This window comes from Malania oleifera, chromosome 6 (genome assembly GCF_029873635.1).
Source record: "Malania oleifera isolate guangnan ecotype guangnan chromosome 6, ASM2987363v1, whole genome shotgun sequence".
NCBI classification, from domain to species: domain Eukaryota; kingdom Viridiplantae; phylum Streptophyta; class Magnoliopsida; order Santalales; family Ximeniaceae; genus Malania; species Malania oleifera.
Genome location: NC_080422.1, coordinates 52,072,285 through 52,096,446, shown reverse-complemented (window position 1 = coordinate 52,096,446; position 24,162 = coordinate 52,072,285).

The window sequence follows — 24,162 nt, the reverse complement described above, 5'->3', positions numbered from 1 at the left end:
CGAAATTTCAAAACCAATTAGGCTAGGCATCGTGGTTTGAGTCTTCAAGTCCAAAAAAAAAAAAAGAGCCTTTTTGAGCTAAAGTTCTCTAACTTTAGTTAATTTCAAAAGTTTGGTTTCTTTAGTTAGATTTTCGAAATTGAGTCCTCATAATCAAAATTTTCAAATTTTCAGTCAAATCCTTTTATTTTAAATTGAAAATCGAGTTGTCCGAGTCTAAAAGCCATTTAAACTGTTAGAGTTGAGTTTTTAGATCTTGATTTGAGTTGGCCAAATTTTGAGTCAAAGTGTTTAAATTTTAAATTTAGATTTTCAGTCTTTAAATTGAGTCTTTGATTTCGGGTCGCCCCATTTTATAAACCGGGTAGTCAAGACACAGGGATTGATTTTTATTTGCTAGTTTTCCATGGAGTAGGACTAGGCCACTGTGACATTTTTTTGGTCAAAATTGCAAACATATAGGAATGATGTCACATTTTCTTTTTTTATTATTTATTTTGAGGGACCCAAGTACAGGTGGGTGCGCATTAACGCCCAAATGGTAGGTAACATGCATTTGAGGTACCGTGCAAAAAATAAAGGGAGAAATATACATTGCAAAAAAAAAAAGGGAGGAATGACCATAACATTACATAAAAGGATTACAAAATAATGTGGCACATAAGAGGGACGAGGGGTACATCCAAGCAAAAAGGGGAGGAGGGAAAGTCCCAAATACATTAATAATTCAAAAAATTAAAAAAAAAAATAAAAAAGGGAAAAAGAAAAAAAAGCAATATGCACTTATTCTCGTTATAGAAAAAACACGTGCCACTCGGACGTGGGAAAGAAAAAAGAAAGGCGGGGGGGCAACAAGGGGGGGATTACGAGAAATGCGGTGGATGGGAACTCTATATATAAAAGAGACGGGTCTCACGGCGCCCACAGGAAAAGCCCAGGGGGGGAGAGGCATCCACTATTCACAATTTCACATTTCTTGTTCTCTGCTCTCTCATTCTCCAGTCTCCCGTTCTCTACTTCACCAGCTCCAGCCACCTTACGCTACCTCCACGACCACCATCTTCGCAACCTCCACGACCACCACCATCTGCAGCCATCAGTAGCCAACAACTACATAGTCGTGGTCTTCTCCATCCCAGTCCCCTCTCCAACTCGTGCACACTAGAAGCAAAAAAAAACAAACCACACGGCCATAAATAAATAAACTAGCAAACAGTCATAGCTCTCCCCTTCTCCTCCCTCACTCTCAGCTTCCCTGTCTCATTTCACTGCGAAACCTCCTTTCTTATCAGGCCACAGTTCCAGTCACCATCTTAGAACAGCCCCTTTGTAGATCCATCCATCTCTTCAACTTCCATCTCCATTCTCCCCTCTCCCCATAATACACTCTGCAACAATATCGCCGTCACTAGATTTTCCCACCACCTTTGCCATCTTCATCTCCGATTCTTGTTGTGAAACTTGGGATTATTCCACCAAACTTTACCACAATGTTTTACTTATTGCACAAGAGTAAGGTAAAGTAAATAGAGATAGAGGACTGTGAAAGTTGAATGATTGTGCAAAAAATTACACCAGGTAAAATTCCAAGGGAAGTAGGGGGTCACCAACTGTGTGACGCATTAAGCCCACTTTTCCTAGGACAAAAAATTTTCCTTTTTGGACATGTAATTAGCCACAATATATTACTACAACTATAACAAAAAAAAAAAAAAAAAAAACAACTAATGCTACACTGAATAGATGAAAGGAGAACACCAGAGAAATTAAAAATTACAATTAACCCCAAACCCCCGAAAATGGTTTTAAGAGGTTTAGAGGTTTGGGGCTAATGGTTTTGGCCTACGTCCTCGAACACTATCAATTCAATATTCCATCTATTGCAGGAATTATTACAAAATGAGATAGAGACGATGAGAGAGGACAAAGAGAGGGGAAGGAGGAAAGGAAGAAGAAGAAAGAGAAAGAATGTGAGCCCTAAGAGAGAAGTAGGCAAATTTGGGGATAGGATTACAAATGGAAGTGATGGGTTTATATAGGTTAGAAAATAACACTATTACAACAACTCATCACCTACCATTGAAAAACTAGCCCACCATTGAAGACTTTAATGGTGAGCTTCTAGAAATGAGTCATAATTCAACAAATCTCCACCTTGGCGAAATTCCATCTCTTAACATCTCTCATGGATTCCATAATGTCTTCAAACGTGCTTGTAGCACCAATCTTTCAATTTTCAACAATGTTGATCAAGTTCAAGCAATGTTGAAACTTGACCACAGTCACCACTTTTGTCATTATATCAGCAGGATTCTCAATGGTTCGAATCTTCTGGATTACAACTCCACCTTCTTCCAGAATTTCTTGAACAAAGTGATATCGAACGTCGATGTGTTTTGTCCTTGAATGGTAGACTTGGTTCTTTGCTAGATGGATAGCACTTTAGCTATCACAATGCACCTTTATGTGCTTCTGTTCAATTCCCAAATCTTTTATCAATTCTTGAAGCCAAATTGCCTTCTTCACGGCCTCTGTGACTGCCATATACTCTGCCTCTGTAGTGGACAAAGCAATTGTTGACTATAAGGTAGACCTCCAACTAACCAGCGCTTTTGCAAAAGTAAATACATAGCCAGTAGTTGACCGACGCTTATCCAAATCACCAGCATAGTCAGAATCATAGTGTCCAACAATACTATGATCATCTTGCTTATCCTGCTAAAATATTAGTCCAACATCTACCATATACAAAATGTATCGTAGAATCCATTTCACAACTTGCCAATGTTCCTTTATAGGATCATGCATATACCTGCTCACAACTCCAACGGCTTGTGAAATATCGGGCCTTGTACACACCATGACATATATCAAGCTACCAATAGCACTTGAATACGGTACTTTTGACATGTATTCTCATTCTGCTTCAGTTTTTGGAGACATAGATGCATTCAACTTGAAATGAGGAGCAAGCGGAGTACTAACAAGTTTTGACTTCTCATTCATACCAAAACACTTCAGTACTTTCCTCAAATTTTGTTTTTGAGTCAAACAAAGCCTCCCTAATTTCCTATCTCTACTTATCTCCATATCGAGAATCTTCTTTGCTTCGCCTAGATCCTTCATCTCAAACTCCCTATTCAACCGAGCCTTCAGTTTGTCAATTTCTATCTGACTCTTAGAGGCTATCAATATATCATCAACATAAAGAAAAAGATATATGTAAGATCTATCTTGTAGCTTGTAAAAATACACACAGTGATCATATTTGCTTCTTCTGTACTTTTGCCCCATCATAAACTTGTCAAATCATTTGTACCACTGCCTTGGGGATTGCTTTAATCCATACAACGATTTTTCAAGTTTGCGCACCATATTTTCTTTTTCAGCAACTTTGAAACCTCCTGGTCGAGTCATGTAAATTTCCTCTTCCAAGTCTCCATGTAAAAATGCAGTTCTTACATCCAATTGAACTAGTTCCATATCCAATTTTTCTACCAAAGCCAATAAGATTGTAATGGAGGAATGTTTTACTACTAAAGAAAATACCTCATTGTAATCAATTCCCTCCGTTTGTGCATAGCCTTTAGCCACCAACCTTGCTTTGTAGCAAGCACTATTCTTGTCAAGAAATCCATCTTTCTTTGTATATACCCATTTACACCCAATTGCCTTCTTTCCCTTCGGAAGACTAACAAGCTTCCATGTTCGATTCTTATGAAGGGACTGCATTTCTTCATGCATGGCTCCCCTCCACTTTTCTTTTTCTGAACTTTGGATTGCTTCATTGTAAGTGACAGGAGTATCATCATTTGCAATTGGAGATGCGTAAGCCACCATGTCAACAAAGCGAGCAAACTTTCTAATTTTTCTCTTTGGCTTACTCAATACAATATATTCATGTTGTTGTGGAGGTTCTTGGGTTGAAACCTCTTCTTCAGGCGACTCTTCTTCTATCATAGGAGAGTCTTCATTTTCTTGGAAAACAATTCTTCTATCAAACTCCACCTGTTTTGGAGCACCATCTCTTTGCTCAACACTTTCTGTTGTCACCTTTTTTAAAAAAGGAGATTCATTAAAGGTAACATCCCTGCTGAAGGTTATCTTCTTTGTTTCTGGACACCAAAGACGATATCCCTTTACTCCAGAGGTGATTCCTATAAAGATTGCTTTCCTAGCCCTCGGATCCAGCTTTGATTCCTTGACATGATAGTAGGCAGTGGAATCGAATACATGTAAGGAATCATAATCTGTAGTAGGCTTTCCAAACCATTTTTCCAATGGTGTTTTATTAAAAATAGCAGTAGATGGTAGGCGGTTGATGAGGTGGCAGGCATATGTTACAGCCTCAGCCCAAAATTCTCTACCCAACCCAGCATTGGACAACATACACCGAACCTTCTCCAACAATGCTCGATTCATACGTTCTGCCACTCCATTCTGTTGTGGTGTACTTCTCACTGTGAAGTGTCGTATAATACCTTCTTCTTTGCAGACTTTAAGAAATAAATCACTTCTGCATGCTCCACCATTATTTGTATGGAGGCGCTTAATCCTTCTGCTTGTTTAAGTTTCCATCATATTTTTCCATTTAAGCATACCCTTCGAGAAAAATCATCAACAAAGGTCATATAGTAGTGTTTTCCTCCCAGTGAAGTTGCCTTGGAGGTCCCCACACATAAGAGTGAACATAATCCAAAATACCCTTGGTATTATGGATTGCAGTACCAAATTTCACTCTTGTTTACTTCCCTTTGATGCAGTGTTCACAGAAATCTAGCCTGTAGGTCTTTGCTCCCTTTAATAATCCTTGATTTGCAAGAAGTCTCAAGGATTTTTCACCTGCATGCCCCAAGCGTATATGTCTTAACCTAGTTGCTTCTATTTCCTTATCATCAGTAGAAACTGTTGCTATCGTCCCAATTACTGTATGACCTTGATAGTGATGCAAGTTATTGTTCTTCCGAATTCCCTTAATTACCATGAGTGCACCAGAGATAATCTTCATGACTCTATTTTCTGTTGTTACTTTGAATCCCTTTGATTCTAGGGTTCCAACAGAAATAAGATTCTTCATCAAACTTGGTACATATCTAATGTCCGTCAATATTTTGATTGATCCATCTTTATTCCTCAAGCAGACTGAACTAATCCCATGTGTGGTAAGAGAGATATCATTTGCTGTGTAGACGACTCCACCTTCTAGTTCTTTAAAATCAAAGAACCAATCCCGATTAGGACACATATGATGGTTATACCCAGAATCTAGTAGTCATATACTCGAAGAACTAGTTGACGGCGTAACAGCAAGTGAAAGATTTGAGCTTCCATCTTCGTACTTAGCCACATTTAAGATGGCCTTTCCTTTATCAGGTTTGCCTTTATTCTTTAGCTTCAGACAATCTTTCTTCTAGTGCCCTTTTTCCTGACAAAAGGCACATTCATCTTTGTTTGGTCTGGACCTTGAGTTGGATCTCTCTTTCTTTCTTCTATTCTGGCTTTGTGAACGGCCTCGAACTACTAGAGCCTCATTGGCTCCACTTATGCTTTCAAGCCTGTCCTTCTTCCTCAATTCATAGCTATACAAAGCAGCACAAACCTCACTAAGAGACATTTTATCCTTTCCATGGAGTAGAGTAGTTTCAAGAAACTCAAACTCCTCAGGAAGGGATCCCAACAACACCAAAGCCAGGTCTTCATCTTTTAAAGTCTCATCTAGATTAACTAGATTAGTAACCAACCTATTAAAGTTTGTGATATGATCATTCATAGTGGTACACGGGACATAAGTGAAGCGAAATAGTCTCTTCTTCATATGGAGTTTGTTCTGAGAGCTTTTCTTCAAAAACTTTTCCTCCAATGCCTTCCACAACTTATTTGCAGAAGTTTCCTTACAAAATGCATACTTCTGCTCTCTTGAAAGGCACGATCAAATTGTACGACATGCTAATCGATTGATGGTCCCCCATTCTTTCTTCTCTATATCTTTTGGTTTCTTTTCTTCAATGGCAATGTCTAGACCTTGCTGAAAGAGAGCGTCTAGAACCTCACTTGCCACATACCAAAATGACCGGTATCGTCAAAAATCTCCACTACAAATCTGGCATTTGTCACAATAGTTCTTGCCAAAATAGACGAGTTTGATGTGGATGTTTTTACACTATCTGCCATAAATGCTATTCAATAGCTGCCAATGCGGAATGCCAATAGCCCAAGGAAAACTATTCTGATGTGGAAGATCAGACTAAGTTGCAACCACAAAGCATACTAAGAATAACCTTGGCTCTAATACCAATTGTTGTGAAACTTGGGATTATTCCACCTAACTTTACTACAGTTTACTTGCACAATTAAATAGAGAGTGAATGATTGTGCAAAATTACACCAGGTAAATTCCCAAGGAAGTGGGGGGTCACAACAGACCGCTTAAGTCCCACTTTCCTAGACAAAATTTTCCTTAGACATGTAATTAGCACAATATATTACTACAACTATACCCGACAAAAACTAACTACCAAATAGATGAAAGGAAGAACACCAGAAATTAACGAGGTTTGACTAATTGTGCCTATATCCTCAGACACTATCAATCAATATTCCTCTATTGCAGAAATATTACAAAATGAGAGAGAGAATAGAGAATGTGCCTAAGAGAGAAGTAGGCAAATTTGGGGATGGGATTACAAATGGAAGTGATGGGTTTATATAGGTTAGGAAATAACCCTATTACAACAACTCATCACCTACCATTGAAAAACTAGCTCACCATTGAAGACTTCAATGGTGAGCTTCTAGAAATGATCCATAATTCAACAATTCAAGTTTCCACACTCTCTTCTTTGGCTCTCTTTCTCCCTCACGACCATACTCGAATAGCAAAAGTAGTCAACCTCCATCTCACAGCCCTCCACGACTGCTCCATCTCCGTAGCAACTACCACCACCACCAACATCATCTCCGACCACGTAGCAACTGCCCTCCAACCTCATCTCCGCAAACCAGACCCTCCTCTCTCCTTCTCTCTCGCACTATTCTACTCTCCCCCTCGTTCTCTCCCTCATCTCCATCTCATCTCTCTCGATTCCACAATGCACCATCGTCACCTATTCGCTGAAAACCATCCCCAGCTCCGGTCATCGCTGTCTTTGTCTCCACTCTCCCTCTTAATCTCACTCATCCTAACACCAGCATGAGCAGCAGACGCAACCCAGATAGCCCAGCACAACTGCACCATCTCCTGCCACCATCTTATTTTGGCAGCCACATACAAGAACAGCAGCTGCAGTACCAGTTCTGTAACTCCTCAGCAGCTTTGGTTTCACCTTCTACGTCTCCACCCACTCCGCCAACCAACTCCCCTGGAACCTCACTGTGGATTCAAGTCGGAGACACCCTTCGTCTCTTATTCTCACTCATGCATTACTGTAGCTTGGGTTCATTTCTTGTAAGCTGCGAGTGCCCTCTATTGCAAGTTTCTCGATGAGCGGCGATCACGAAGACTGGGTGAGATTTGATCACCTCAAACCTCCCAATCCCTAGGTATCCCTTTTCGCTCTTCACCCAGTTCGTAGGTGGCTTGGCACCTCGCAACTGTGGTTGTTTACTTCTTACATGTTTAATATGCTCAAGGGTTTTATGTTGTATCATATTGTCTAGGAATCTATATTTTGAATTTGTTGATTGGTTTCCTATCACGATCCAGAGCTTGAAGCCTTAGGTGCCTCATTGCCCACTAAAGGCTTAGACGAATTTAAGCCCCTTATTCATCGCCTTCTTGAGTTCAAATTCTGATATTCTATTACAAACGCACTGTGATGCCCCGATTTTTCATACCATTTTTTTCCATATAAATAAAATATATAATCACATATCTGCCACGTCAACACCTATGATACCATTTATACATAATTCAACCCAAAGTGGGTATCGCGTACACAATCATTCTCATATACACAAATCTAACAGTGGAAGTCATTATATATATACATACCACAGCGAATACACATACCAGAGTACTAATTCATCCATAAATACATGTCTAATACATTCCCAAAAAGATACACAAAATGCTCTAGGGGAATCTTCCATCCCTAGCTCCGAACACTCACCCTGTCTATGTAGGGTATCAACTCCCTTCTATCTTGGAGCTTTATCACCTGGTCGATCTCGGTTTCCTGAAATATTTAAATGATTGGATGAGACACATCTCAATAGAATAAATTATCTATAGTGTGTGGTAGTATGAGTTTTATTATATCATAACATATATTCATTTCAGTGATAATATCTTTTGAGAAAATATACCATTTTCATTTATAAACATATAATTATAAAACACAAGCTTTCAGAAGCTTTTACTTTCATTTCCAAAACCATACACACACAACCCATATTTACCAATGAAGTTCCTGAGAATAGGGGAGATTACATGCCCATACATGTAGCTCCCCTATGCTATGATATCGTTTGTGTCCTTACCCAATTAACTCGGGTTCAGCTACAATTGATACTTATCATGACACTCTCCTTACTTAGTAAGCCCTTAGGCGGAGTGTTTTACTTCACTTCAATTATTTATATTATTAACTCATGATATTTCATTTATCATTTCCATTTCATTTCTATTTCATTTCCATTTCATCTTCATTTCACATCTAGCTCATGAGTGTCCTCGGTAACCAATACATCCACGTCTGTAACTCATGGCTGCCCTGAGAATATTTTCCATGCCATGCTTCACCCCATGGTTGAGGTCACTCTCCATATTCCACATCGTGCTTCCCCCCATGGTCAGGTTTGTGCGGCCCGAAGGCAAGACCTAACCGCGGTGGGCGTACCCAATTAGATCAAAATAAACATACCATATACTTGTCTGTAGTACGAATGGCCTGCCATAGACCTTGATCCAGACTCAGGGGGCAAACCAACCCTTCACACTGGCTCATTCAAACTGTCAAGCCACACGCTCCATGAGCCCGTGTGGTTGCACTTAATCACCACTAGAAACGAATACTGTGCTCATTTCAATAACACATCCATCCATTAGGGTTTCATTTCCACATTTTAATATTTCACAATTGCAGTATTTCACAATGCAATTTTTCCACTTTTCCAGTATTCTCATTTCATATTCATATTGCAGTATTCACATTACAATATTGACATTCTCATATTCCCATTTTCAATATCCATATTGCAGTATTTGCATTGCAATATTCACATTCACATATTCACATCTCAATATCTATATTGTGGTATTCACATTGCAATATTTCACTTTCTCATATTCACATTTTCATATTCACATATTAGTATTCACATTTCATCATTCTTATTGCAGCATTAACATTGCAATATTTCATTTTCAGCATTCTCAACTCATTTCATCATTTCAATGATATTTCATCAAATCAATACATATTTCATCTCATAATAACATATACATATCTCATTTCACATTATTCACATTTCTTAAGAAAACATTTCCATATTTCATATTTCTTCATTTCTCGGAAGATACTTTTCACTACAAATCACTTTTCATCATCTTCCACATTTCAAATTTCATATCTCAATTCACATTTCATAATCTCATATTCTCAATGTAAATCATTCAACTCAATTTCAAATACATTTCAATATAAATCATATGCCACACAATTTTCATCTGACAATCATATCATAATAAATATCAGGTAAAATATCATATTTCCTTTTTCTCATATTTTTCAACCAATAATTTTTAGAAAAAACTGCTATAATTTATTCCCCTTACCTGACTTACTGAGAGTCCACTAACACCCTAAAACATATGCTCCTCGATGTTCGTAGCTTAAAACCCTAAAAATCACATTTTTCCCAAGTTATTCAATGCAACCTCCACAATATTAACATTTAATATTCCCTAAACTCTATATACTCCAAATTAACTTCAAAACTCTAAAATACCTCACTTACCCTGGTTTTGGGATGGTGCCCCGAAACTCCAAACTAAAAATCTATTATGCTTAAGTTGTAGAGAATCTTTCCAGGAACCTCGTGGTGGTTCCTGATGGTCAATCTGGGCTTTAACGGAGCCGGAATCGAAGAGAGAGGAAAAGAGAGTCATGGGTTTAGAGAGAGGGAGAGAGTGAGAGGAAAGAGAAAATGGCGTTGAAAAATGAGGGTTTCCATACTTATAGGCTAGCGTTCGTCAACGAATTCAAGTAATTCATTGACAAACCCATGAAGGCACTTCGTCGACGAGGAGGCTGGTTCATCAACAACCCTAAAATTTACTGAAATTCCCCAAACTCTTGGTATCTTCTCATTGACGAGACATGTGTACTTCATCGACGAGAACTATAAGGACATTCGTCGACGAAGACTTTAGGTACGTTGACGAACCCCTACTGATGTTCTCTTTCCCTTTTTCCTTCTCTTTCATTTCTTTTTATTTTCTTCTCTCTTTCTTTTATTACTTTTATTAATTTAATTTTCTAGGTCTCTACAAGCATTCTGCATGGGATTTGTAATAACCCTCTTCTCTGTATTTGATGTCTCTGTTTTCTGGCCCACCCTCATCTATGCATGCTTTGGAATTGGTATTCGAAGCCTACCGCCTACTTGATGACATGCCCGAACCAAACCTTGTTGGAATTGTTGCATCAGGTGCATGGTAAGGTGTTCTTGTTTGTTTTGGAGATGACTATTTTAGTTTATACTGCTTTAGTGGAAGCTTACGGAAAATGTGGCAAGCCTGATAAACTCACTCACACACAACCTATAACACGAAAGCTCACACTCACACACTGCCTACAACACTAAAGCTCACACTTAACACACACACCTGCACACACAAAACACACACAGCACCATACACACTTTAAATCCTTGGTCTTGACCAGACCTTAAACAAGTTGCCTCCTTTGAACTGGTTTGTCCCCAAACCTGTTGGGTCCCCTGAACAGGTATGAAACCGGTTTAGTTGCTTTATTTACATTATTATTATTTGCATATTTAAATAATTCAATAAAATTCATAAAATAACAAAAAAATCAAAAAAATCACCAAAATTAGCAAAAGTTCTAAAAATGTTCCCAAGCCAGTTTCATTGCATTTTCATCTTGAAATAATTTTCATATTAAAAATCACAAAAAAAATCAAAAACTACAAAATTCACAAAAATATAAAGCTAGGAGAATATTTTCATACTTAGTGAATCATGAAAAATTCAGAAAACTCAAGAGAAAATTTTAAAGATATTTTTGGGACTTGATTTTCATTATTTTGCTTTAATTGTCTTTTTGTTATCTCAAAAATTCAGGAAAAATATTGGAAAATTTTAAAAACGTTCTTGTACTTAGAAAAATCACATAAAAATTCAAAAAAATCATGGAAAATTTCAAAAAATGTTTTGAGCTCAAAAAAAATGTTTTTGCTCACTTTTTTCATCCCGAATAAATTCAAAAACCTCCCAAAATAGTATTTTTATACTTAGAAAAATTCTATAAAATTTCAAAAACCTTGGGAGTGTTTTTTTGCACTCTATTTTCTCAATTTTCTGATCCCGATGATTTAAAATAGAGGCATGAGCTCTTCAGAGTCTGATATGCCCAAGTTATGAGGGAATACTTATACCATATTTATTTTGTGCATTTCTTTACCATTTTTTTGAAAGGGAGTAATTTTCTAGGGCTTATTAAGTTTAATTTATGGGATAAAATTCAATTAATTATGTACCATTCATAAGAACGGGTGTGTAGGGGGTGCTAATACCTTCCCCTAGCGTAACCGAACTCCCGAGCTTGACTCTGGTAGCACAGATCGATTCTACCCTGAATTAGGTAGTAATCAAGTGTTCTAACCACACTTCCAAAGGTTCTTGGTGACTACATTACACCATGTTTTTTCATGAAAATATTATTTCAAAAATCCACCTTTTCCAGTTCACGTACCCCGAGGCAACACACTTCTTGGTGTGTGTCGCCCCACGTAGGAGAACATCGCGACAATATACTTTTAAAAGTAAGAAAAGTTCTTCAAAAACACAATCTAAGGATACCTAAATTCATTGTGGATATTTTAAAAACTACCTTATACTTCCATAATCAAGAGCTACAATAGCAGTCAAAATTCCCAAGTCCACCTATTGGAGAGTCTAGAAACAAGCTTAAGTCACTTTGAATTAGTAATTGTGATTTCAAAACTCAAATGATTTGTTGGGGTAGGCAAGAGTGAAATGGAATTGGTCTTTATAATATTTAAAGAGGTTTGTAGAATTGTAGAATAGAGTATCACCAATGAATCATGTCTAGCTTAGAATTTTAAAATTATTATCAATCAAACTATACCTCTTTCTTATATATTCTATATTACTATATTTCATTGAGTTCATGTAAGATTTATTCAAACAATGTTATATATATATATATATGTAGATATAGATATAGATATTAGGAATTTCTTAATCTAATTCATAACAATGTTTCCCACCTAAATAAATAAATTACCTCTCAGTTGTGCCCATTGCTTAGCTCTAAAAATCACTAGCCTAAAAAATGCATTAACAACAGCACAACAAAGTGATTAAAATACCTAATTATAAACATAAAAAAAAAAAACATTCAACAAAAATACATTACCAAAAAAATGAAGAAACTTGTAACAAATAGAAATGCAATGAGAATTTGCAAAAGAAGAATTTATGAAAAGAAGAGAAAAATGCTCTCTATATTTGAATTTCCTTTCAGCAAATTTACAAGCATGTATTTATAAACAATTACTAAAGAATATTATAACTACCTATGTTATATGGAAAGACATTATTACCCTTTATATACAACTTAGCAAAAGAAAAGGGCAAATATCTAACGGAATAATAAAGGAATTCTAAAAAAAGAATTGGCAGACTTCATTCTTCAACATCCATGATTTCCTTTCCCTTCTTTGCGTGTTGTGATGTGTGCTACTTTGATTTATTCTCCAACTGCAAGATGGAGTGTAAATATTTATGACTCCCATCTTGGATAAGTGAGAATTGAGAACTTTTGAAGACAAAGCTTTTGTCATGGTGTCGGCAATTTGATCAGAGCTAGGAACATAACGAGTGCAGATGCTACCATATTTGATTTTATTACGAATTAAGTGACAATCGAGCTTGATATGTTTGGTTCTTTCATGGAAGTCAAGGTTAGTAGTGATGTGCAGGGCAGCTTGGTTATCACAGTGGAGTAAAGCTGCTTAAGGATGAGGAACTTGAAGGGTGGATAAGATGAATCGTAACCATGTTAGCTCAGAACCGGTGGCAACCATTGATCAATACTTTGCCTCTTCCAATGAATGTGAAACAACTGATTGTTTATTGGACTTCCAAGAGACCAAGGAAGAGTCAAGAAAGATGCAACAGCCACTTACAGATCTTTTGGTGTCTGGACATGAGGCCCAGTCAGAATCACAGTAGGCCTTAAGTTAAATGAAGAAGAATGGGGGAGAAGGAGACCTTGACCAGGGGCACCCTTAAGGTGCCTAAGAACTTTTTGAGCTGCCATAAGGTGTGTATTAGTAGGGTTAGCCATGAATTGGCTTAAATTTTGAACACTAAAACATATGTATGGCTGAGAGATAGTGAGGTATAATAGGCGACCAATCATTCTTCTGTAAACACTGGGGGTCTAATAATGGAGTACCAATGGACTTAATGAGTTTGAGGTTTTGTTCCATAGGAACCTTAGTAGGGGTGTTGCTCAAGGTACCAGAATCAGCCAAACTGTCTAGTGTATACTTCCTTTGACAGAAATAATCCATTTAGATGACTTTGCAATCTCTATGTCAAGAAAGTACCTCAATGTCCCAAGATCCTTCATTTGAAACTTGCTGTACAAAAAAGCCTTTAAATCATTCATAGTATTGAGATCATTACTTGCTACAAGTATGTCATCAACATATACAAGTAAAGCAACAAAGATGCCATTTGTGTCTCGGGTGAAAAAGCTATAATCAACCTTGGATTGAGAGAAATCAAATTCAATTAAGGCATTTGAGAATTTAGAATACCATTATCTCGATACTTGTTTGAGGCCATACAAACTTTTGAGTAACTTGCAAACTTGGTTAGGAGAACCTTCATTGTAACCGGGATGCTTGTTCATATAAATGTCTTCATGTAAATCCCCATGTAAGAAGGCATTATTTACATCAAATTGATGTAAATGCCAACCCTCAATCGATGCAATAGCTAAGAGACATATCATTGTGACCATTTTTACAACAAAAGAGAATGTCTCTTGGTAATCGACCCCCTCAAGTTTAGCGTAGCGTTTAGCTACTAATCTTGCCTTCAACCTTTCAACATTCCCATCAGAATTATACTTAAATAATAGACGTATCTACAGGCAATAAGTACTTTTCCAGGTGGTAAAGCAGTGAGTTCCCAAGTGTGATTTTCCTTCAACCTTAATGGCTTGTTTATAAGTTTTTGGTTCAATGTGAATGGCAATAATGGTGGAAAAGGCTTGAGATGGATTTGAAAAAGAATGATAAGAAAGTGTATGATATAATGGAAAGGTTGTACCTAATGAAGACATGAGCTTCTTATTCAACTCTGGGATAGGAGCAGTAAGGGTAGTCTGTTGACAATGGAAATCCTACAAATAACTGGGTGCACTTTGAGTTTCAGTTGACCTACGAGAGAGGATAGGAGAGGTTGAAGGGGGGGGGGGGAAGAAACAAGGGGAGAGGAAATAGAGGTTTGGGAATGGGAGTTGAGTTCCTTGGGAAGGATTGTAGCAGGTAATGGTTAAGTGATGTGAGGAAGGGAATTATGTTGTTGAGAATTAGAGGAAATGATAGGATTTGGCATAGTGCTAAGGGGAGGAGAATGCAAGGATATAGAAGGGAAAATAAGATAAGGAGATATTGTGTTGGGTTTGTGGAAATGGAAGGGGAAAATTATTTTATGGAATTGGACATCTTGGGATAGAAAAACTTGCTTAGTTTGTAAATCAAGTAATTTATATACTTTAACTCCGAAAGGGTAGCCTAAAAAGACACACTCTCTACCTCAAGATCAAATTTCTTCCTCCCATGGGATATGATATAGAGACATAATCAAGACACTCAAAAACTTTTAAGTGTTGGTAATGGGGTGGGATATATAAAAGGGTTTCATAGGGGGTTTTATTATGAAGAAGGGGGGTGGAGGTTCTATTAATAAGGTAAACTGTTGTTAGAAAACAGGCAGTACAAAATTTAAGAGGGAGATTTGATTGGAATCTTAAGGTGTGAGCCACATTCATGATATGTTGATGTTTTCTCTCCACTATCCCAATTTTTTAGGCTGTTTCCACACAACTCCTTTGGTGTATAATGGCTTTGGTTTGATAGAAATCTCTCATTTGGAATTCAGACCCATTGTCACTTCTAAGTATCTTTATTTTATTTTTTTTATTTTTTTGAAATTGGGTTTCAATTAAATTGCAAAAAGTGACAATACAAGTAAGGGTATTAGATTTATTTTGAAGTATATAAAGCCAAGTTATCCTAGAGAAATCATCAACAAGTGTGAGAAAGAAATGAGATCTATCAATGGCAATAGTGGAGTTGGGACCCAAATATCACAATGGACAATATCAAAAGCATATAAAGATGAATGCTTAGAGTGTGGAAAAGGGAGACAAGGCTATTTAGCTAAAGGACAAATAGAACATGGCGTTTGATTATGGAATTTCAGATTGTTTGTTACAATGGGGTCAGTAATTAAAATTAATCTGGGAGGAGAGCTATGGCCAAGTCTATAATGCCATAAATCAGAAAGAGAAGCTGCGTGTGTAGCAAAAGCAGAAGTAGAGTGATCTTTATATAGGAAAGTAGGCTAAGCATCAACTAAAGCAGAAGGTAACACCCGTGAGCTAAGCAAATGATAAAGTCCACCTCTAACTTCACCCATCCCAATTGTTGTCCAAGATGCTAAGTCCTGGACAAAGCAAGAATTGGATAGAAAAATTAGGCATTAGGAATCATGTTGGGCAAGTTATTTGACAGAAAGTAAATTAAAATGAAAATAACGCACACTCAATACGTGATTTAGCACTAAGTGCTCAAAGAGTCTCACAACACCAATATAGGTAACAAGGACTGCTTCTCCATTAGGTAACTTGACTTGGTAACAAACAGTTGTTGTTATGGATGTGAAGAGAGAGGTGCAACAAATCATATGATATGTTGCACCTCTGTTAATTATCCAAGGTGAAGTGTGTGAGTTATGAAATTATTTTGTGTGTGTATGTGTGTGGATGAACAAGTGACCATATTAGAAACTCGAGAAGTGCATACATGACTAAAAGATGGAGATGGCTGAGCAATAGAAAAAGAAGCCATGGGTGAGCTGGTTTCCTTGGGATGCAAAAGAGCAAGTAGTTGCTGATATTGGCTCTTGGTAAGTGTTATAGATTCAGTTGGTTCATCCTCATGATCACTTTCTGGAAGAGCACGAGAGTGAGTGGCAATTGCAACAAAACTTCTGGTTTTCCCATAGAGCTTGTGTCCAAGGTGATAGCCATCTAATTTGTAACATTTCTCAATAATATGGCTAGTCATATGACAATGTGTACTCAATGGAGGTTCAAAATTACCAATCTTAAAAACAATTATCAAGAGAATGACCTGGGATCTTACAATAGAAGCAATATGGTCGATTGTTTTTTTTTTTGTTATTAGAGTTGGTGAACTGGGCAAGATTTTTGGTGGCATTGTAGGTAGGTCTAGCCATCATAGCCATAAGCTCAGAAGGAGCAGATGTGGAGATCATTTGGTGTTGGCATGCTTGTTGTTGAACCATATATAAAGAAAACTCAATTAAGGGGTGGTAAAGGATCAAGGAGCATAATCTGGTCTCTTGTGTTTGAGTAAGAGTTAGACAATCCCATGAGGAATTGAATGACACAATCACGATTGTAATGATTATGAAGAACCTTCAATTTACCACAGCCACAGTTGGGAAGAGGGTCATACACAGCAAGCTCATCCCACAAACCTTTGAGACGACCAAAATAAATAGTGATAGAATCATGACTTTGTGATAAACCAGCTAAATCATGTTTAAGTTGAAAACTACAAGGACCATTTTTTTGAGTGAAATGATCCTTAAGTTCCACCCACAATGTTCTGGAATCATCAACTAAAGCAAAACTTGATTTCACAAAAGCACTTACAGAGTTCTATAGCCAAGAAACAACTAAATCGTTGCACCTCACCCAAGCTTCAAGAAGGGGATCCGAGGAATCAATAGGTTTAAGAAGCGTGCCATTGATGAATTCGAGTTTGTTCTTCACATGAAGAGCTCGTATAACAACACACGACCAACTGACATAATTATCAGCAGTTAAGAAGTCAGAAGCCAATGTAGCAGCAGGGTTATCTCCATTTTCAATTCGGAATGGGTTAAAAGGGTCAGAGAAATTAGGTATTGATTAGAGGAATTTTTCTCATTTGAGGGTTTAGAAGCATCATCTTCAATATTGATTGTCATTGAATCGAGCTCCGATATCATATAACAAATAGAAATGCAAGGAGAATTTGCAAAAGAAGAATTCTAGAAAAGAAGAGAAAAATGCTCTTTGTATTTGAATTTCCTTTCAGCAAGTTTACAAGTGTATATTTATATACAATTACTAAAGAATATTCTAACTACCTATATCATATGGAAAAACATTATTACCCTTTATATACAACTTAACAAAAGAAAAGGACAAATAACTAATTGAATCATAAAGGAATTTTGAAAATAGAATTGGCAAACTTCATTCTTCAGCGTCCACGATTTCCTTTCCTTTCTTTGTGTGTTATGTTGTGTGCTACTTTGATTTGTTCTCCAATAAAACTGATTAAAATGAGAAACTTCATATGTAACATAGAGAGTATTAAAAAAAACTAATTAATAAGAAAATATAGGTAAATAAAACATCCCACTATATAAATAACAAATGCCCAATCTAGGTATCTTCTTCTTGCTTAGTGTCATCTCCAGGTTTATCTTCCATTAGTAGATTTTCATCGCTTGTGATTCCACCTATATCATTTATAATCAAATTGAAAAATTGAAGTAGGTTAGAATGTTAGATAATAAGATGTTTTAAAGAGGATATTTTTATTAAGTTTTCACGTCCATTGGGGTTGTTAAGAGCTTTAAAGCCTGGTTTAGGGTGAGGAGTAAGTCTAGGGTGGTTAAAATACTCCCAAAACACCAAACACAATGTCATCTGGCGGCAAGCTTTGATGGAAGGCTAATATATACAAGCGCCTTGATGAATTTTAAGCAAAAGGTAGTCTCTATTGTCTGCAAGGGAATTAAGTGCAAGCATAAAATTAAAATTTTCTTATTATCTGTTATTTATGGTGTGGCTTTTATACTTGGGGTTTCATTAACAAAGGAAAGAATAAAAACATAAGGGTGCTGCGCAGTAGGGACTCATCGACGAGTACCCTGTCCTTGTCGACAAGTAATTACCGAGAGGCCCAAAATTTCAGAGTCTCTAAGATACCAAGAGCATAAAAATGGGCTCATCGACGAGTAATTGTACTAGTCGACAAGTGGACTTCTCTGGCTCATGGACGAGTGTTATGTTCTCGTTGATGAGTGCGCCAGGGCTGCAAGCAAATTTTTGAATTTCAAATTTGAACGTTGGAGTGGTTGGGAATTCAGAGGGAAACTTCCAAGGAAGTCTTATTTATGTTCTTCTGGGCGTGTATTGAGAGAACTGAGAGATCATTGTGAAATGTATTGTGTACTTTGACATTTCTTAGTGAAATTATTGTGTCGATTGCTTCTATGGATGTAGGTTTTGCTAAACCACGTTAATTCTTGCGTTGATTCTTATTGTTTCTCAAGTTTCTAATTATGTTTCATTTACTTGTTATGTTTTCTTTATTCCGCTATGCATCCTATATCCGATTATTATTACAACAAATTAGTATCAGAGAGATTGTTGTCATGGCATTGGGATCATCTTCTGCAAGATTTGACATTGTCAACTTTGATGGAACCAAAAAATTTGGTTTATGGCAAAGAGAGTTAAGGACATACCTGTGCAACAAGGAATGGGAAAGGCTTTACTTGGAGTCCAATCGGATGGAATGGATGAGGCAACATAGGGAGAATTGCAAGCAACAATACACTTGTGTTTGGTCGACGAAATGCTTTATCATGTGATGGAAGAAGATTCTCCAGCAGCTATATGGTGAAAGTTAGAAAGTCGATACATGTCCAAATCACTCAATAATAAACTTTTTCTTAAGCAGCATTTTATTGGCTTAAGATGGTTGAAGGTTCAAACTTAAATCAACATATAAATACTTTTAATCATATCATAAGTGATTTAATGAGGGTTGATGTTAAGTTTGATGAAGATGATGAGGTTTTGATGTTACTAAACTCCTTGCCATCGACTCATATCTATGAAAATCTAGTTACCACTCTTACAAGGAGAAAAGAGACTCTTGATCTTGAAGAGGTAACAAGTGTTTTACTAAACTTTCATCAAAGGCTAAAAATATGTGATGAAGAAGAAAGACTCGTGGTGAAAAGTAACAATGAGCGTAGCAAAGGAAAGTTTAAAAGTGGGTCGAGTCAAAAATCTCATACTCAATCCAAGAAGAAAAAGGAAATTCAGTATTACAAATGCGTTAAAAAAGGGCATGTTAAACCAGAGTGTCCGGATTGGAAGAAAGAGAATGCTAAAAAGCATGAGAGGATTTCAAAATTAGTGAATGTGGTTCAAGAAGGAGGTTCAGTTTGTAGTGATGGTGATGTTCTTTCAGTTTCATCAGGATTGGATAACCTTATGAACTCTTGGATACTTGACTCTGCATGTTCTTACCATATGACTCCAAACAAGGAGTGGTTCAGCACTTATGGGTTAGTGAACTCAAGTTCAGTTCTTATGGGTAATGATGTTTCATGTAAGATCATTGGCATAAGAAAAGTTAAGATAAAAATGTTTGATGCTGTTGTGAGAACCTTAAGCAATGTAAGACACATACTAGAGTTAAAGAAGAATTTGATATCACTTGGCACCTTGGATTGTAATGGTTTCAATTACAAGTCCGAAGGTGGAGTTATTAAAGTATGGAAAGAAAATTTGACGGTGATGAAAGGACAAAAGTTAGATGGAAATATCTGCACATTGCATGGAACTACTATTATAGATGGAGCTGCAGTCGTAGATGTTGAATTTGATGAGAACGTTTTGTGGCATATGCGTCTTGGGCATATGAGGGAACACGGTATGAAGGAATTACACAAGAGAAAACTCTTGAAGGGTTTGAAATCATGTCATTTGGACTCTTGCAAGATTTGTGTTCTTGGAAAACAAAACAGGGCAAAATTCAAATCAGTTGTACGCAAAACAAAAGATATTCTTGATTATGTGCATTCTGATGTTTGGGGCTCAGTTAGAGTTGCATCAAAGGGTGTACATGTATATTATGTGAGTTTTTTTTATGATTACTCACAGAAATTCTGGGTATACTACATGCAACACAAGTTTGATACGTTTGCCAGGTTCAAGATTTGGAAGGCTGAAGTGGAAAACCAGATGGGGAGGAGAATCAAATGCTTGAGGTCAGAAAATGGGACTGAGTATACTAATTCTTAATTTTTGGAGTTTCGTAAGCATTAGGGCATTAAAAGACACTTTATCGTTCACTGGACACCTCAGCAAAATTGTGTGGCGGAAAGGATGAACCAAACTCTGGCTGAAAGAGTTCGGTGTCTCAGGCTTAATGTAGGGCTACCGAAGAACTTCTGGGTCGAGGCAATTAGTATGGCTTGTTTTATGATAAATCGATCACCAAGGGTGTCACTAGAGGGTAAAGTGGTAGAAGAGGTATGGACGGAAAATGCAGTAGACTACTCCGAATTGAAAGTATTCAGTTGTCCAACCTATGTTTATGTGTCTAGTAAGGAGAGGTCTACGCTTGACCTGAAGTCTTGTCGTTGCATCTTTTTGGGATATCAAAAAGGTGGAAAGGGCTGTGGGACCCAGTGGAAAACAAGGAGGTGGTTAATAGGATAGTCTTTGATGAGAAGGCTATGGTGAAGTGTACTTAAGATTGTGATGAACAGAAATGGGAGCCAAAAAGTTGGGGCGGTGATGAACATGTTTTGCAGGTGGAGTTAGAAGCTCAAGGCAACAACAATGATCATTGTCCTTTGGTTGCAAGGAGCTCTAGTTCAGGAAACTAGCAAGTCAGTGATATTCCTATACGGAGATCTAGACGCACTATCAAACCTCAACCAAGGTATGGATTTAAAGAGTTGGTATCTTATGTTTTTCTTACCAGTTCCAATGATCTAACTACATTTCAAGAGGCAATGCACGGCCAGGAGAAAGGTAGGTGGATGGGTGCAATGATTGAGGAGATGGAATCACTTCATAAGAACCAAACTTGGGAATTGGTGGAATTTCTAGATGGAAAGATACTAATAGGTTGCAAATGGGTATATAGGAAGAAGGAGACAATTTCAGGAAAGGAAGGGGAAAAATTCAAAGCAAGGTTAGCGGCAAAAGGGTATTCACAGAAGAAGGGGATAGACTATGATGATATCTTTTCACCTATGGTCCAACATACTTCTATTAGGATTTTGCTGGGATTAGTAGCTCATTATGATCTTCAATTGGAACAAATGGATTCAAAGACCGCATTTCTTCACAGTGACTTAGAGGAATATATTTATATGGTACAGCCAAAGGGATTCAGTGAACCAGGGAAAGAAAACTTAGGGTGCAAGTTGAATAAATCTCTTTACGGGTTGAAACAGTCTCCAAGGCAATGGTATAAAAGATTTGATTCCCACATGATCAAGATTGGCTACAAAAGGTGTGAGTATGATTGCTGCGTATATGTGAACAAGTTTGATGATGGTTCTCTTATTTTCTTGTTATTGTACGTTGATGACATATTGATAGCTGCAAAAGATTTAACTAAGATAAATCAGTTAAAGGAACTATTGCATAAGGAGTTTGACATGAAAGATCTTGGTTCAGCCAAGTAAATACTTGGGATGGAGATTCTCTAGGACAAAACTGTAGGGAGCTTATGGTTATCTCAGGGCGGTTATGTATAGAAGGGGTTGGAGAGGTTTAGCGTGGTTGATGCAATACCGATGTGTACACCTTTAGCGAGTCATTTTAAGTTGTCTACTGCAGATTTCCCAAGTACAGATGAGGATATCTGGGACATGTCAAAGGTCCTCTATGCTAGCGCTGTAGGGAGTTTAGTGTGTATGAGACCATACTTGGCACATGTTGTGAGCGTGGTAAGTAAGTTTCTCTTCAATCTAGGAAGACAACATTGAGAATAAGTCAAATGGATATTCAGCTACTTATGGAGTACATCAGAATATGGCATCATATTCGACAAGCAACAGGGTTGTCCTTCAGTTATGGGGTTCATTGATTCTAACTATGCAGGGGATATGGATGACAAAAGGTCTGCAACATGTTATGTTTTTACCCTTGTAGGAGGACCTATATGTTGGAGATCCAAGGTTCAATCTCTGGTAGCATTGCCCACGATTGAAGTTGAGTATATGGCAGTTGCCGAAGCTACAAAGGAAGCCTTATGGCTTACCACTTTGGTCATAGAGTTGGGATTACAATAAAATGGGGTTGTGCTGCGTTGTGACAATCAAAGTGCTATTTACTTAGCGAAGAATCAAGTGTACCACGCTAGAACCAAGCATACTGATGTGAGGTTCCATCGGGTTCGGGAGTTGATTACTTTAGGTGAACTTGTATTCGAGATGGTTAACACATCATAAAATGCAGCGGATATTTTGACTAAACCAGTTATGTTTGAAAATTTCAAGCATTGCTTGGACTTACTCCATGTCTCCAAGTGATAAAAGGGAGACAAACCCAACCAAGCGTTTCAAGTTCAAGGTGGAGTAGTTAGATATGTTTTTCGAGTTCTTCTAAGGGGCGCATAATTGCCAAGGTGGAGCGTAGAGACCCAAAAAATAGAAATGATAAGAAAAATAGAAGAAAAGAGGAAAATGGTCTGAAGAGGAGAAAATCAGCGATGGTTTTCTAAAGTGTTAAGAAAACCGTCGACGGTTCTATATTTTTTACCACAGCCAAGTAAAAGGGTAAACGGTGAAACCGGTATGGTTAAAGACAAAATCGACGATGATTTTCTGGGAGCCCGTTTTGACGATCCGAAGCCACCACGATGATGTAGGGATGATTCTCTGCAAGTTGATCAGAGCGGATTGTTGAGTTGGAATTCCGAGGCACCACTCTAAAACCAAGGTAAGTAAGGTATTTTAGGGTTTAATTATTAATTTGGAGTATATGGGGCCTAGGAAATGCTAAATAAGAAATATTCTGAGGAATGAGTTGTTTAAGTTGACAAAAATGTAATTTCAGGGTTTTGAACTTTGAACGCCGTTGGGCATGGATTTAGGGTTGTCAGCAAGCTTCTTAGTAAGACAGGAAAGAGGATAGATTAAATTAGGTATTTTCAAAAAGTTTAACATTTATTATATAGTATTTGATTCAGAAATTATATGTATGAAATAATGTAGTTTTGGGAATAATGATATTTGAACTGAGAAAACCCTAGAAACGGATTTAATGTTATTTTTCAGCCAAATAATATTTTTGCAGACAGATGATATAATACGGAGGAGTACTCACTTGTATGGCATGAGCATAAATTTTATTGTAAATGATAGCATGTCAGAAAACTTTATGAATTCACAGTACAATGATGAAATGATGACAGTTTTTAGAATAACTATAAATAGTACGGAAGTTATATTTTTTAGTATATTATGATATTTAGTCAGCGCAGATGCTGTGATTATTTAGTCGGCGCAGATGTCGTGAACAGATTTATATGTATATAACAGTTTATCCAGAAATTATGATATGACAAATTTTATGCAAAAATATGAAATAAGATATGTTTCAGTTATATACTATATGAAATGCACTATATGATATCAAAATCCCTGATGGACCATAATAGATTATAGAGCACGGTACCGTAGCTAGCTAAGCAGATCAGACAGTGTAACCTGTGTGCCAACTTGAGAAGTGTTGCGGAGTGTAGGATGGGCATAACAGGTTAGTGTTAGCCGATAGCGCAACCACACTATTCAAAAAGTGTTGGGTCGGAGGC